This window comes from Octodon degus, unplaced genomic scaffold, assembly GCF_000260255.1.
Source record: "Octodon degus isolate 3935 unplaced genomic scaffold, OctDeg1.0 scaffold00011, whole genome shotgun sequence".
NCBI classification, from domain to species: Eukaryota; Metazoa; Chordata; class Mammalia; order Rodentia; family Octodontidae; genus Octodon; species Octodon degus.
In genome coordinates this window covers 11,960,792-11,978,419 of record NW_004524587.1, presented here as the reverse complement: position 1 = coordinate 11,978,419, position 17,628 = coordinate 11,960,792, and positions in this window count along the sequence as shown.

Genomic DNA, 17,628 nt, shown 5'->3' with positions numbered 1-17,628 from the left:
CACTAAGAAGATAACAATGTACAGTGTATTGATTATCAAAACTGTCCTATTAATCAGCTGTGAAACTGTCTCATTCATATTTATTTCTCAATAAAAAAATAAAAAAGAAAGGAATAGAGAAAAAAAAAAAAGAAAACATATTTAAACTATGAAGGTAACTAAGGCTTGCTGTAATAAAGCCAACCAATATGGAAGTAGCAAGTATGATTCTTCCTTTCTCCTTGCTCCATGCTCTGGAAATAACCTCCATGAGGAATTGGGTAGTTTTCTTCCAGACATCGGTGCCTGCACCCCTATTTCCAACTCTCTCTTCCATGCATGTATGCAACATAGCTTAACTTTTTTTTTTTTTTTTTCAAATTTTAAAAATGGGTTAGTCACCTGTTGGCCTATGACAGCTTTCCTGAAGATATAGTCGGGTTAGAACAACATTTATTATTTCGCAGCCCTTTGGCTCAGCTGTCAGGTTGTGGCTTAGTTGGATGTTCAGTCTCATGATGTCTCATGACGCTGCACTTAGTGTTGGCCAGAGCTGCGGTCTCACCAGAAGGCTTGACTGGGGAGGCCCTGGCTCCCAGCTCACTCCTGTGGCTGCTGGCAGAATTCACCTCCTCCTGAGGTTCCTAAGACCGAAGACCCCAGTTGTTTGCTACCTACTGGCCAGAGACCTCCCTCAGTTCTTTGTAACACAGGTCTCTCCATCCAGCAGTGCACAGCATGATGTGTGGCTCCTCTCTAGTGAGTGAGCCACCATCTCTTTATCTGTGATTAATCTTAGAAGTGCTATCCAGTGACTTGTGCTGTATTCCACGTGTGTCCAGCCCATACTAGGAGGACATCTGTCTTAGTTACTCTTCTCTCCTTGCTGAGGCAAATACCCGACACTCAAAATGAAGAAAGGAAAGATTTATTTAGCTCACATTTACTGGAGGCTTCAGTCCATATTCAGCTGGCTCCAAGGCAGAGGGGCACATGGTGGAGAGCAAACTTTCCTGGCAGCGGCAAAGAGCAAGAGCACAAGGGAAGGGTAGCAGCAGCTCAAGCAGCTGGCTTCTCTTCCCTCCTTACATTGTAATGCAAATTACCTGCCCCAGGGCAGGTGCAGGAACCACACCCACAGTAATCAATCACAAACTCCAGAAGCTGCCCCAAGACTGCATGAGGCTTTGGGGGGACAACTATACATAAACCATAACAGCGTCACGCAGGGATGCAAATGTGGGACTTACGGGCACCACTTGTAAGACTGCTGCCATGGGGCTCACGGTCTGTTCATAATGATGCAATTTCATTTCTCACTTAATCACATCCTTTCATGTGAGTACACACAGATCTGCCTAAAGTTGTTTTTTATTTGTTTTCAGTATTTCTTTACATAGGCATATCACGATTTATTTAACAATTCCTCACCAGCTAAAAGTTAAGTTGTTTTTATTATTTGTACAGAGAGCACCACACAGACTTTTTGGATACTAGCATGATTTTCAGAAATGTATGATGGAACAAAAATCTGAACATTTTAAAACTTGATATCCACTAGATTGTCTTTCAAAAAGATGGTTCCAAGTTTATGATTCATTTCAAGAATATCAGATTGGCTTTTCCCAACATACTCATCTGTACTAAGATATTAACTGTCATTGCCAATCTGATTGCCAATCTGATGAAAGTAGCATTTCAAGCGGGGCTTTGGAGTGCATGCATGTAATCCTAGTACTCTGGTAGGCTGAGACAGGAGGAATGCAAATTTGAGCCCAGAATGGGAAACTTAGTAACTTAGGACCCTATTTCAAAATGGAATAAAAAGGTCTGGGAATGTAACTTGGTGCAAAAGAAGAAATAGAAGAAAGTGGAATTTTATTGTTTTAACTTTTGTTTCATTTATTATTCTTGAAATTGAATGTTTTCCATTTTATATCATTTTCCTTATTTCCTGTTATTTCTTCTCTCTGTCTCTCTCTGTGTCTCTGTCTCCCCCCCCCCCAATTTCTTCTCCTATGCTTGGAACAATTTATGTAACAAATCTGGCTAGAAGCAAAACTCACCGAAATCAACTCATGTTAATTGCAGCCTCTGGCTGCCCATTTCTTCCCAAATCTGTACTGGTTTCCTGTTGCTATTGTAACAAATTAGCATGGATTCAGTGGTTAAGTGGTACAGATGAGTTCTACAAATCTGTAAATCAGAAGTCCTAAAATGAAAGCAGGCAAGGATGGGTCTTTCTGGAGGGAGGCTCTAGGGGATTCTGTTCTTCTGCCCAGCCCAGCCCTCTTCCTCCCCTTGGCACTGGACTAGCACCACCTCTCTTCCTCTCTGTCTCAGCCTTCTACCTCCCTCTCCCAGGGAGTCCTGTGCTTACAAAGGGCTCTACCTGGATAATCCAGGATAAGGTTTCCAGCTCAAGATCACAAATGAGTTTTTTCATATGCAGTCATATTTTCTTCATACAAAAATTTGTATGAAATTTGTCATACAAAAATCACATATTTGCCAGTGTTGAGGATTAGAATTTAGGGAGAATTTAGGTTGTGAGTGTGCCGGAGTTACTGAATCTACACACCATCTACCATGCGATCTGATTTTCAGCTATGTCATTGGCCCTTTATTTTGGATCATTTTTGTTAGCCTAAAAATTATTCACTTCATGTACATTTTTGGTTTTATTCCTTCCTTCCTTCCTTCCTTCCTTCCTTCCTTCCTTCCTTCCTTCCTTCCTTCCTTCCCTTCCTCCCTCCCTCCCTCCCTCCCTTCTTCCTTCCTTCCTCGTTTACTGCTAAATCTTCATTCTAAAGAATAGTGCTTGGTACATGAAAGAACAAATTAATGAATCTACCTGAACTGATATTTTCTGAGGTTAGATCTTGAACTATTATATTTATTGCATGGTTATTAGTATATTTATGTTTCATATATTTCTTTGAAAAGCTGTTTTTTTGTGTGTGTTTGTTTTTTGTATTTTGTGCAGCGTCTTACTATGCATCTTGGACTTGTAGTGATCCTCCTGTTTTCAGCCTCCCCAACACTGGGATTACAGGTGTGCATCACCATGCCTGGACTCAGTTGCTGGCTCAGTGCACCCAGGGGTGAGGCTAGCACAATGTGTGGTGCCAGGGATCAAACCCTGGTCCCTATGCTTGCCTAAGCAGTTGCTTAGTCCACTGAGCTATGTCACTGGCACTTTATTTTGGATCATTTTTGTTAGCCTAAAAATTATGCACTTCACGTAGATTTTTGGTTTTATTGCAACCAAAAAGCAAAGAAATATTATTTATATTTATAGTTTCTCCCATACTTGTGAATATGGCACATTTTTCTTCCTTTTTTTGGGGGGGGCACCATTTTTGATCCTAAAGTGTTTGAATTTTATTTGCTATTTTCTTAGTTGTAGTAGTTAGTGATGATTTAGTTGTTTTTTTGCTTGGCATTGGAGATTGAACCCAGTGATTGTTGCATTATGTCACTAGCCTTTTTATTTTTTGAAACAATATCCCACTAAGTTGTCCAGGCTGTCCTCAAACTTGTAATCCTCCTGCCTCAGTTTCCTCAGTAGCTGGGGTTAGAGGCATGATTCGTTGTGCCAGATTGTTGGTGTTATAAAATGATGGACTTTGATTTTATTTTTAGATGTACTCTATTTTTGCACAAAATTTCACTCCTACTTTGCTGTGACTAATTTGGTTTTGTTTCTATCTTTCAGAACTGTATGGTTATTTCATTTCTCGTCTTTCTTGATTTTTTAAAAATGGAGGTGGCTTTCTTCAAGTGCTACTTGGACACTCATTTTGCTATGTTATTCTTGTCATCCAATTCTTGAAAAAGCCCTTTTTATGATGAAAAATTTTAAACATATACAAAGTTGAGAGGTTAGAATAATGAAACCCTAGTTTAGCCTACCAGCCTCAACACAGATGGTCTATGTTGTTTATCTATACTCCTCCAGTCTTCTGGATTATTTTAAAGAAAAGACAGATATATTGCTTTATCTGTCATTACTCTATTTGCATGTCTAACACATTTGAAGTCTTAAAGAAACATCAGTATTTCTAAATGAAATGAAACAAAATCCCCCCTTATCCGATGAATATCTTTTAATAGTTGATCTGTTTGACTCATTATTCATATAAAGTCCGTATGTGGCGTTGGGTTGAAGCATCTCTTTTCATCTCTTCCTCTTCCTCGTCCTCCTCTTCTTTCTGATTTTATTCTTTTCTCTCAAGGACATGAGACATTTGTTCTATGAGATTTCCCAGTTAGGGACTTGGGTGACTCTGTACCCGTGGTGTTGTTTAACGTGTTCTTCTATCCGTGTATTGCTTGTTCACTGATAGTTTGATTAGACTCAGATTTGAGTTTAAGAATTCTCTCATAGGTAGTGTGGTGCGCTACCGCAGATCAGAAGGGCCACAGGGTGTCCTTGTTTCTTTTCTTAGAATACTAACACTTATCAGGAGGCTCAGATATTTCCAGTCTGCTCCACCCTTTCTCTCTCTCTCTCTCTCTGTGTGTGTGTGTGTGTGTGTGTGTGTGTGTGTGTGTGTGTGTGTTATTGGGGTTGACACTAGGGTCTTCATATCAGGTTACAACCCCAGCCCTTTTTTGTATTTTTCATTTTGAGACAGGATCTCACTAAGTTGCCAAGTTGCTTGGACTGTGCTCAAACCATCCTTTATAATGTTCTCCCTCAGTCTTATCTAATGGTTTTAGCATTCATTCATAATCACTGTCCAGATATTTTATTTCATTAGGGATTATTAAAATGCGGAGTTTAAATTCTAGTATTTCTTTTTTTAAAATTAATTTTATTGAGAAAGAAATAGGAATGAGACAGTTTCAAAACAGGTCAGTAGGGGGCCTGCCCCTTAGCTCAGTTCTTTAAGTGGCTGCTTCAACAAAGCCGTCAGGCTCAGGTTGCTGGGGTTCGATCCCCACAACTCAAGCCAGCCAATCATGCCCTGAACGCATTCGGAGCAAAACCAAACCAAAACAAACCTTCAAAACAGGTCAGTAGGAAAGTTACAATAATGCATTGCATATTGTTGTCTTCATAGTAGTTATTCATGAATTCTATTATTTCTCCTTATGAGCTATCTTTTTGCCCTGAAAGAGATTTCATAGAGAAGGACAGGATGAATTCTGGAATACTTTTATTTACTATTTTTTTTTTTTTTTTGGTTTTTCAAAATGAGTCCATGCAGGGGGACAGCGAGATAGCTCAGTGGTCTAAAGTACCGGCTTAGGCAAAGCTTCAGCAACTGCAGGGACTGCAGTTTGATCCCTGGCACTGCGTGCAGCATCAGCCCCACCCTCAGGGCAGGCTGAGAAAAAAGAGTTCATGCTCAACAGGCCACTTTTCAAGTGTTATTAGCAGTGCATAGATTTTAATACTGGCTGTGTTTCAGTCTATTGTGATTGTACATTTGTGTGTACACACTGCCTCATCTCTGACCAGCGGATGTGCCTTTGTTTTAACTCCTAATTTCTCATGTGACTCCTAAGACCCTCACAGTCCCTGACAGCCACCTTGTTTTCTGGAATAACTAGACAATTGAGGCTTACTACATATAATTTCCTCCATATCTGGAATCTGTCATTTCCTCTAAGAAATTTTCAGTTCTTATTAGCGAGCAACATTGTTAGTTTCTAAATAATGCTAATAATAATAATTTTATTCTTAGATGTTGAGTTGTTTGGAAGAATGTTTTCACATTCCTAAATGGTTAGAATTTTGGCTTTGCACTCAATGTTAATTTCTTTATTTCGTTGTCCTGTGGTCAGAGAGTGTGGCTGTATAATTTTCTTTATGGCTTACCATTGGACTAATTAATTTTTTAAATGTGCATTTGAAAATAATTCTATGGAATTATTGAATCAATTGTAAATTGATTTTAAGCATACTTATTTTTGTCATTCTGTAGAATTTTAACAGAAACATATTAAAATGTTTTGTCAAGTTTAAAATTCCTTTTCTTCTTCCTGTTTGAGACAGGGTTTCATGTGTAGCTTGAGCCTTGGACTAACTACACAGCCTACATTGCCTTTGAAATTGCAGCAATCTTTCTGCTTTGGTCTCCAGAGTGCTGAGGAAGTAGGCATGCACCCCATGGTCGGCTAATTCTTTCATTTCTAAAAACGTATTTTAGTGTAATTATTTTGAAAGGGCATTATTTGGGTTTATACAATATTAGTGTCTAGGTAGGAAATAGAATTAATCTCATTTGGAAGATGGTTGGTTTTAAACAATACAAAAGTAAACTTTCTCTCTTTATTAAGGGTTAGACTTTACAGATTCTGCACATACATTTTTGCTTTTATAGGAAAGTGTTTGGATTTTTCTAGTGGCTTCAGGAGGGGTTCAAGATGTTAGTTTTTGGGAGTTTGTTTGCTAGTTAGTGTCTGCAGTAATTTAGCCATTAGTGAAATGCAAATAGTTGAGTGAGTAAATGAAAACTTATTGGACCGTGGTCATTGTAATTATTGTCAGTGCTACAGATTTTCATTTCATGCTGCTCTTTGGTAATGTAGCATTCCCCAGAAAGCAAAGACATTTGCAAAATATGAGTGCAATCAGGATACCTATGGTTTGTGGCTTTTCTGTCTCTGAAATTCTGTGAAGTTACAACAGTGGCTTTGGTAGGAGGGCTTGGCGCACTATCTGAACACCTCATGAGAAGGCTGGTCTCCCTTGCGCAAAGATGGGATGTATGACAGGTGAGGTACATGTGACATTTCAGCACCCAAGGCTGTGGCCTAGCAGAGACAGCCTGCCACCTATGAGCCTCTTTCCATTTCAACTGTTTAAAAATACAATTTCACACATTCTTTCATTTTATTAATGAAATGCTATGCTTCAAACCCAGGGGCCTGCCTGCCAGGTGGAGCTGTAATTATGCCTGGCCAGTCTGCAGCTGTGCTTACTTATAAAGCTTTAACTGAAGAAAATAGAATTCGAGTTGCTTTTATGCATCTCATAATATTTCCCTAATTCAGCATGTTTATATGGCAGTTAAATAATTTCTAAAGAGATTAGTGGCATTAATTTTTTTTCCTTTGGCCACAACATTAAAAACTTGGTGCTAAAAATGATGTATTTTTTGGGTTATCCTTCTATAAAACTAAGCCTAGAATTCTTTTCCTTTTGTTTTGAAACAGTATTCTCTCTCTCTCTCTCTCTCTCTCTCTCTCTCTCTCTGTCTTTCTTTCTCTCTCTCTCCCCTCCCTCCCTCCCTCCATCTCTCTCTCTCTCCCTTCCCTCCCTCCCTCCATCTCTTTCTGCCCTCCCTTCTCTCTCTCCCTCCCTCCATCTCTCTCTCTCCCCTTCCTCCCTCTCTCTGTACTTCTCTCTCCCTCCTTTCTCCCCTCTCCCCCTCATTAGCTACAGCACCCAACTGCTTGCCAATCAGGCTGGCTCTGACTTTGAACTTTTAGATGCAGGTCCAGGTATTATTCACCCCTGACTGCTGCAGCCAAGTCCAGCTGCACCTTCCCTTCCCTCAACTGCTAGGGCAGCTTTGGGTATGGATTTCTGCTCCCCTTCAACAATGCATTCTACACACAGCTGGAGCCCTCTCCTCAGATAAATCAGGCTATGCCTTTTTTCCACCCAAAAACCTATTTTACCGTCTCTTGATTTGGGTAAAATCTGGAGTTGTTGCCATGGTCCATCAGGCTTGACTCTGCTTAGACTCCTCTGCATCTCCCCTGTCACCTGCACCCCAGCTGCACCAGGCATCCTGCTGTGCCTGGGCCTGGCACTGTGAGCTCCCCTCAGGGCCTCTGTGCAGGCTGCCCCTGCCAGCTGGCACACCTTTCTGCACACACATGCACGGTGTATTCTCTTAGCTCATTCACATCTTCACATAGATTTACCGGAGAACAAAGACTTCTAAATAGCCCTTCCAATTCCTGATTACTGTCTCACTCTTTAGCTGCATTTATTTACTCTTAGTGCTTATTACATGATAGAAGAAGTCTGAGAACACATAGACTTGATTGTGTTGGTGTTGCATTTTTATACCTAGAACAATATGAGCTGCATTGTAGGTGTAATCCCCAATGGGGATGGTGTTTATTTTATTTTTAAAATTTATTTATTTATTTATTTAGCATGTGTTTTCAGGGTCTCACTATGCAGCTTAGACTCATAGTGATCCTTCTGTTTTCAGCCTCCCTAGTGCTGGAATTACAGACATGCACCACCACGCCTGGACTCCACTGCTGGCTCAGCGCACCCAGGGGCAGGCTGGTGCAGCATGTGGTGCCAGGGATCGAACCCTGTCCCCTGCGCTCACCTAAGCAAGCACTCAGTAAGCTGAACTAGCTCCTTGGCCCTCATGGGGGTGGTTTTAGAGGGGCCCTTTAGGAGGTAATTGGATTTAGTTCAGGTGGAACCCCTAAACTGCGGGTAAAGGGGTGAAATGACCAGGTATCTCTCTGCCAGGTCAGGATTCCAAAAGAAGGGGGCCTTTTCAGAAGTTGAAGAAAGTTCTTCCATTTTTTTTTTCAGAAGAATTGTTTTAGGCACTAAAGCTTATAGCCATTGGGATCTGAAGTGGTCCTACCGATATATATATATATATATATATATATATATATATATATATATTTAAAGATAGGCAAAGCATCTTTTAAAGATGGGTTGGCATAAGCCTACTTGCTTACAATGAAGTGGGTGGTGAGAAGTGGCCTTTGGGAGGTGAGAGAAGGCCTCATCCTGTGAAGGTGCTCAGGGTCACTTCTACCACATTGGAACTGATGAGAATAGGCCCAAGGGCCAGGGCAGCTTTAAAGAGAAGGGAAGCAGACTTCCTCTTGATCAAGAAGCACCAAGGTTGTGCTGCAAAAGATGACTACACCGCCTGACCACCTTGGGAGGCAATGTACCCCCAAGGTATCCTGAAGACCTGCCATAATTTTATCACCAGTGCAGAACAGAGAATTTTCAAAGAAGATGATGGAAAGCACCCTTTGAAAATACCTGTGAGCTGGGTATTGAAGAAAAATGTATCTTGGAGTCATGCCCTTCTCTCCAGCTGGGCTTTTGGTCCCAGAGTTTTTGCTGTCTCATGAGGGTGACGGCACTCATAACACTTCCAAAAGAAAGAAGACAAACTAAGCTGTGGAATTGCGCAGATGTCGCCATATCTCATTAAGTGTGTAGCTTGTGTTTGTATTTTGCCACAGGATTTTTGAGGACGCCAACACACCATTTGTCACCAGGCAACTTGGACAAAAGACTGTAAAGCAATCATTGCCATTCATTTCCATTAGAATAGAATTCAAGGTAATATTACCTGCATTACTTATGCATGATCTTGCCATGTTCAATAAATCTAAAAATGGAGAATTGACCTGTTAGGGGATAGTCGTCTTTAAAATTGAAAAAGCAATAACTATAGAGCTGGCTTTAAATTTATGAATTCGCTTTAATATTTAGGAATACTCCCAGCACAGTTTTAGGCACACAGAGAGTGCTGAATACATTTTTGCAAATGTTGGGCTGTTTTATCTATGAAAATTAGCTGTTTTTGGTTCTAGACATTTGTGGGGAAGAAATGAAATACTGTGATTACCTGTAGAATCCTACTGGGTACTACCTAACTTGCAGGCACATGCCAACAATATGAATATAGCACACACCGAGTTGTTGTTGAACTTTACTGATCTCATTTTTTAATTTTTTTTGTATTCTAGTCTCGTGTTTTAATTTTTCGTACCGTATTCCGTCCCCCCTCACTGATCCTCCATCATTTGGCGGGACACACTGCCTGAAATTGCTGAGTTGACAACTTCCTCTGCTGTGATCATGAGATTCTAGTCTTGCCCCTCACGGGAGATCTTTCTGTGCGTTCTGGGCCCATCTGCTGCACATCCCCATCTTGCCTCTGAAGTACGGCCCAGGCACGTGACAGATGTGGTCACACTATTTACAGCAAGGGTGCACGGGAGCATTCCTACTGAGCAACTGGGAAGCCAGGCTTGATGCTCAGGAAAGTTTCTGTTTGACTTGCCTGTCATAAACAATGAGATCACAAAAGTAAACGCTCCACAGCTGGCCATCTGGGTTCTTACTTGGATATTTTCTGGAAAGAAAGAAAGTGGCCGTGTGGACCATTGAGCATCACATTGTCTACATAATTAGAATCTTTTCTGAAAGGTGGAAAAGAGATTGGTAAGGTTAGTTCTCTGAATAGGTCTCACTCTCGTGATAGGTGAGCAGTCGCTGTGTTTGAATTGGCTCAGCATACGCAAATGAAAGTATTTGAATATTTCAGTAAGATATGGGGATACTTAGAGTAGGAACAGCTGTGTAATTATTAAGGTCATAGGTTTTAATCCTGACTTATGACAAGAAAATAGTTGTTTTAGATGCCTCTGAATATAGATTGTTTCCCCCCTTAACATATACGACCTTTTCTTAAGATGTCACTTAATTAAAAAAGAGCATGTCACTCTTAAAAAAATTTCTTGATATTCAATCTAGTAATGAATCAGGGTACAAAAGTGCCGAATTAGCTATCTTTCATGCTTTAACCAAACATGCAAAGAGTTTTAACTTTACTGGTAACCATTAGCCATGAAAATATATTTCAGTTAAAGGTAAAAAAAATCAAGAATTGTAATAACGGGCTTGAATATGTGTTAAAACATATGAATTTTCTTGAGATGTGTTTGCGTTAGGGATAATCTATATTTGTTGATTCTTTAGCATACTATTTGCACTTCAAATGCTTTCTCTCTTCTTATAATGCACAGTAATAAAAGGTAATATTGTATTTGGAAGTGTGTTGGCAAGGAAAAGTGGTAGAGTTAATCCAATAACTTGGATTTCCTTGGAGAAAAGGCACTGTAGAAACACAAGGTATTATTATCACTATTATTACTCTGTGGAGCTGGAAACCCTGTCTGCCCTTTGTAAAAGCTGGCCATTTAAGAAGAATGCAGAATTGTCATAGCAGGGGGTTGAAAGAGTTTTGTATTTTGAAAAATGCATACACCTAGGTAGTAGGGGACCTTTTTTTTTTTTTTGTTAAAGAAACTGAGTTGCTTCGGCTTATTGCTACTGTTCCTCTTATTTGAAGATGATGATATGAACATTTATTTTCCAGGGTGAAGTGTAAGTGAAAATTGCGATAGTTGAGGGCATTAGCAATAAAAACAGAAATGGTTCTTTACATTAGGATTTTTAATGCATTGGTTCTCGGCAAACACAGACTCCAAGATGCGAAGGAGGAGATAGAGTTTTACCTTACTGTCAGAACACTTGCAAATAGAAACACTGTATTCCTGTGCTTTGGCTTAGGAAGGGTTAGTATTAGACAGACAGCAAATATAGTAGTGAGGTGCCCTTCTCTGGAGTTAGGCTCGTCTCCATTCAAATCTTGGCGATTCACCATGTGGCCTTCAATCAGTCACAGGATTTTCATCTATAAGCTGGAGACGGTACAATCACACCAAAATAAATGCCTTGCATATAGGTCCGTTCTCAGACATGGAGGCCTGCATTTCCATGAAAGCTGACCTAGAATTATACTGATAGCTGTGACCACACTGATGACACCAGAATAAGATAGGAGAATTGAATAACTTGGGTCTCTATCTCCTACTTGCTGTAGCTTTCTTTAGAGAATCAGAGGGTGAAACAGGAAAGGTTATAAAAATTCTCCAAATCTGGAAGTAAAAGAGAATTTACTCATAACATATGTTAGTTTGATGAATGTTTATACTACATCAATATAACTTAGGGAAACGAAATATATGAGTTAAAACTATGTTGCTTAATTGGTCAGATACCTGTATTTTTTTACTATCATGAGTGCTATTTTTATTGGTCCTTTCTTGAATTATTATGTGTGATCTCTTTAGGGCAACATCCTTAAAACTGCTTCAGCAGTTTACTTTTCAAAAAAAGTTTGTTTATCAGGTATATCGGCCTGTTACAATTATTATAGTTATCCTGTATCTTTGGTAGCTCACAACAGAAGAGAGCTTGTTTCAACATTTTCTTTCTGCAGATCTGTGTTATGAGAGAGTATTTAGGTTTCAAGTTAACTTCAGATAAAAGAGAGAAGTATTACCCAAGTTCATTTGCATAAGTGGTCTCGTGCCTGAAAATAATTATGTGTGCAAACATATGCATTTCAAAATGTGATGAGCATTTTTTAGGATGTCAGAGATAGTCTAATGCTGTTGATGCAGTCAGATGTCTGATTAGAGCTCCATGAAAATTTGGGCCTAATATTGAAAGCAACTAATTTTATTGTTATGAATTTCTCAGCAGACATGTTTTTATCCTTCCTAGAGAAATGATAAATCTGGTTCTTATTTTAAGATGGTATCTAAATTTGACCCAGATAAAAAACCTTAAGGTAGCTACATTTTACCAAAGCCAAATAAGTCCTCATTTCTTTTTTCTTTTTCTGAGGAATATACATTGGCTCCCGGGTAGCCCTTTTCTAGAAATTTCACCCGTGGCCCCCCTTCTATACATGCGTAGTTACATATCCAGTAGTCACTCACTTTTTTTCTTGCTATTATCTTTTGTCAAATTATGTATTCATTCTCTCTTAATTTTTCCCTTGTCTTCTCCCTGCTGGTGTGAAATGAATTCCTTTTTCTGCAGAAGCTCAGCAGGAAATGGATTAATGCAGCTGGAACACAACGACTGTAGTGTCAGGATGCTGAGGTAACCTCTGTTTTTGAAAAAATAAAGGATTGAAAAGTATCCAGCAGCTAAAAGCCAGGGGAAAAAAAATCTTGATGCCTCTCGTTCATTTCTACTGTGGAAGTGTTTTCAGCATCTCCAAGGTAATGTGTAAGAGAAAATTATAAACACGTGTGCACATACTTATAAAACCTTGCTTGAAGATGAAACAGGTAGAAATGCTGAGCCTGGAATATGCTTTTAATACATTCCCAGTTAGCAACTCAGTAGGAAACTGGAATATTGAGGTGATGCTTGATACAACCACAAATGTGAACGGGCCCGACCCCATCAACGTAAATTATATTATTTCCAGCAGTGCAAACCACCACGAAAATTCATCTTCCCAAGATAAAACAGGTTCACGTGTCCAGCCACCCTTCATCAATGTCAGGGAGTGATGGCCGGGCTTTGTGTGGCTATCCTTGCTGCTGAGGCCAACAGCAACTTAGCTAGGACTAAGGGATGTCCAGGATCTTTCCTTCTGGGTCACTTAGTTGCCAAGAGTGTTTTTTTTTTTCTATGACTAATATTCAATGAAATATCTGATGTTTAAAAACAAGATTGATTAGCTTTGCAGTTGTTATTAAATTCTTTTCCTGGGCTAAATGCATAGGCTTTGATCTAAAGTCCTACCGTTGCTAGAAAAGCTTGTATGATTACGATAATGTACGCTGCTCTTTTTGCTATTCCTATAGGGAAAATAAACCCCACATTAGTTCCATATTAGTACCTGACTTGGAGAAGTTAAAAAGCACCAGAAAAAGGTTAAACAGAGTCAAGTACGCATAAGAGAGCAGTGGTTATTAGTGTTCAGGGAGCCATTAAAAAATTCTGCTTATACAGAAGAATTTATTGGTGCTCCTGCTTCTGGCTGCTTTATGCATTTTAATAAAGAAGTAGGCTCTGTGTGTTTGTGTGTGTGTGTGTGTGTGTGTGTGTGTGCGCGCATACGTATACTTGCACACATTTTATGGTAGTGATTGAACAAGGACATTAGCTGTTTGGTCTGTCACTAATTCCATCCCCCCCTTTCTTCATGTCTCCCTCTTTTAACTTTCAGCTTCCCAGACAATATTATGATTTTCAAAAAGCCTTCAGTTCCATTTTTATTAAGGCAATACAGCAAGAATATGTCTGTTAATTCCATGGATTTTTTTTTTCTGGTATAGATATACTGGGAAACCTTTTAACTTTAGTGAGATATTTGAAGGTAATTAGAGAAAAATCTACTTGGTTTCATGAAACAAGAAAAGTTTGAAATTCAATATTTTTTGAGTACTTTGAAATTTTTATAAAGCTATTTGTTAGGAAAGACATATGGGCTATGGTTTAAAGAGGTGATGTGAGCATACATATTTAGCTATTTTCATTCAAACAACCAAAGAAATATAAAATTAGAGGAAAAGGTATACCAAGTTATGAAATCTAGTCTAGAGTACTTCTGACATTGAGAAACTTGCAAGGGCCTTTGCAAAGTGTACTGCAGACAAACCTGAATTATGAGCATGTGGAAGAAGTACCTCTTTTTCCTTCTTAAGAGGAATGGGCACTAAGAAGAACTCAACTGTAAGTTGTGGTGTCATGAGTTTGAGGTTAAGCTTAACTGCCTATGTTGTAGGGTAATATTAGTAAGTTTCTCTTCTGGATGATTAACAACCTAAGTTTGCAGACCAAAAATTAAAGAAAAAGAAGAGCTGCAAGGACAGCCAACATTTTGGCCCTAGCCTTTCAAGGTCAGTGAAGACTCAGGACATAGGAGAAACTCTACTGTAACATCATATAACTCAGTTGTGTCCCAATTTTCTGATCAAGATTATGGAGCCACAGAGGAAAGTGATTGATAATGTGGAGTGTGCCTAAGGAGAGTCACATGGAGAGAAAACATTCTCTCAGGCTTTCATGAAGAGCAAATTGGTCAAGCAATGGCCATGACTCATCCACATAGCTGACACTGACAAAGGATCTACAAGCTGTGGTACAGGGTTTCAGGATAAATCCTGAGGGGATTTCACTGACCTTATCAGATACAAAAGTTACATTTCTTGTTTATAGGTCTTGCTTTATCTTGACCTTAACCATCTAGTAGAAGGGTATAAAAACGAAGAATAAAAATTAAAACCATATTAATATGCTAGCTGTAAAAGGCTCAAATCAACAACTTCTTCTTCTTTTCTTTTTTCTTTTTTTGGTGGAACCAGGGATTGAACTCAGGCCCTTGCAGTTGTCAGGCAAGTGTTTGTTCCACTGAGCCATCTCTCCAGCCAATTCAACAACTTCTGTCATTGTCAGTCTTATGGAAAACCCACTACTATTATGGACTACAGGACTATATTGGAATATTTTGTTGAATTTAGGCACTTACAATATTTAAATGACAATAGAATGCCCTTCTCTGACAAAACAAACAAAAAAGGGGGATACAAATGAATGACAATTTTGTATCTGTATGTTCAAAATAGTTAAGATAGATACACAGCTGCCTTCTCTTGGTCATTGAATAGAGAGATTTGCTCTAATAGTGTTTGTGGACAGGATACCATGTCTGCATCTTGTACAATGAATAACCACTAAGACAACAATATGCAATGTATTAATTATAGAAACTGCTAGTAATTGGTTTTGAAGCTGTCTAATTGCTATTTGTTTCTCAATAAAATTATTTAAAACAAAACAAGTTTGAGGGCAAGAGTGATCTTTAGGAACAGAAAGCATGAGGGACAAATACCAATCTGTCATATATACCAGGTAGAGTATCACACAACCCTCACTCCTAACTTGTACTTGGGGCACAAGGCAGGCTAAGTAACATGGAATTTGCTTCTATATCTAAAACCCCTTCCATCTCTCGAATGCATTTTCTTTGTGGCTAGAGAACGTGGTTTGTATAAAATTGAATTTTTTAAAGCTTTATTGAGATACATTTTATGTCTCCAAGTATGATCCCTCTTATTAAATGCTCTCATCTGATCTTGAGGAGGGTGTTCTATTATTGGATAGAAATGTCTTGGGGCCAAGGAGATAGCTCAGTGGAATAAGTACTTGCCTGATAAGCACAAGGGCCTGAGTTCAATCCCCAGTTACGAAAAAAAAAAAAAAAAAAGAAATGTCTTGACTTATTTTGTTTCCTTGTTCCATCAACTATTAAGAGATGGATATTAAAATCTCTAACTCTAATTGTGCATTTGTCTATTTCTCCCTGTAGTTTTATGAGGAGTTTTGCCTCATAATTTGAGATAGTACTATTAAGTGCACACAAACTTATGATTATTAGGTCGTCCTGATAAATGGATGGCTACTCACAGAGCTGTGATATTTTTTACTCTGAAATCTACTTTGCCTGATAATACCACTCCAGCTTCCTCTGAGTTAATTTCCATGCTTTATGTTTAGTTTTAATGTTCATTGTTTGAGACTGAATCTTGTTCCTGAGCTCAAGCAGTACTGCTGCCTCAGCCTCCCGAGGAGCTAAGACTCCAGGTATGTGCTACTGAACCCAACCCAACTTTTTGTTGTTTAACCAATGTGTGACTTTGCACTTAAAGTAGCATTTTTTTGTTTATTTATTTTTTGTATTTAGGACAGGGTGTACAGGGTCTCACTGCATAGGTCAGACTCGTAGTGATCCCCCTGTTTACAGCCTCCCAAGAGCTGGGATTACAGGCATGCACCACCATGCCCAGTCTCAACAGCCATCTCAGCTCGCCCCAGGGGGAGGGGCCAGTGTGGCAGGATCAAACTCCCAGTGCCTGCGTCTGCCTAAGCAGGTGCTTTAATCCGCTGAGCTATTTGGCTGGCCTCACATGTTTTTTTTTTTTTTTCAGTCAGTACATAGTCTTGATTTTTACTCACTCTGACGATCTTTGCCTTTTAATTGGGGTGTTTATATCATTTACATTTAATGTGATTATAGATTTTGTTAGGCTTAACTGTCATTTGGCTATTGAATTCTTACTTATGTAGTTTATTTTTTCTTCTTTTTCTTTGATTAACTGAACTTACCTTGTGATTCTGTTCTATCTCCTTTCTGGGTTCATTAGCTATAACTCTTGATTACTCTTTAGTGGTTGTTTTAGGGTATATAGTACCCATCTTTTAGTTTACTTTCAAATTACGTTATATCATTGCAAGTCTAGAGTAAAACATTTACAATAGAATACTATTTCTTCATTCCTGTTCTTTATACTATGTTTACTTTGATATATGTTACAAGCACCATAATGTATTGTAATTAATTTTCTTTAAACAGTCAGGTATCTTTTAAAGATGTAAGAAAAAATATGTATTTATCCAGAATGCTAACATTTCTCATTATTCATATTCTTTATATAGATTTATACAGGTGAATAGTTCCATATAGTATTATTTCTTGTCTAAAGGGCTTCTTTTAACTTTTTTTTTTTTGCGGAACCGGGGATTGAACTCAGGCCCTTGCACTTGCCAGGGAAGCGCTTATTCCACTGAGCCATCTCCCCGGCCTGCTTTTAACATTTTTTACAGGTTAGGTTTGCAAGAAAGACATTCCTTTAGTTCTTATATATCTGAAAAGGTCATCATTTAGTTTCTATTCCAAAGATATTTTCACTGCGTACAGACTTACTTATATATTTCAAGTCAGGGATTTCAGTGGACATTGTCTTAGTTCTGCTGTCCTGCTCAGTGGCCTGTGAACTCAAAGTGGTAACTCAGGCATTCTTGGGGCTCATCTCGTTGGCTGTGTGTTCCCTAGGGATAACTGTCTTCCACTGCCTAGTGTCCAGTGTCATCTCATATGTTTTCACTATTATTTAGTGGTTTTGGGAAGGGAGTAAATTTTTTTTAATTTTTAAATCTTCTATTAATTTAAATGAGAAAGAAATAGCAATGAGAGCTTCAAAACAGGTTAGTAGGACAGTTACAATAATTAATACATTGCATATTGTTGTCTT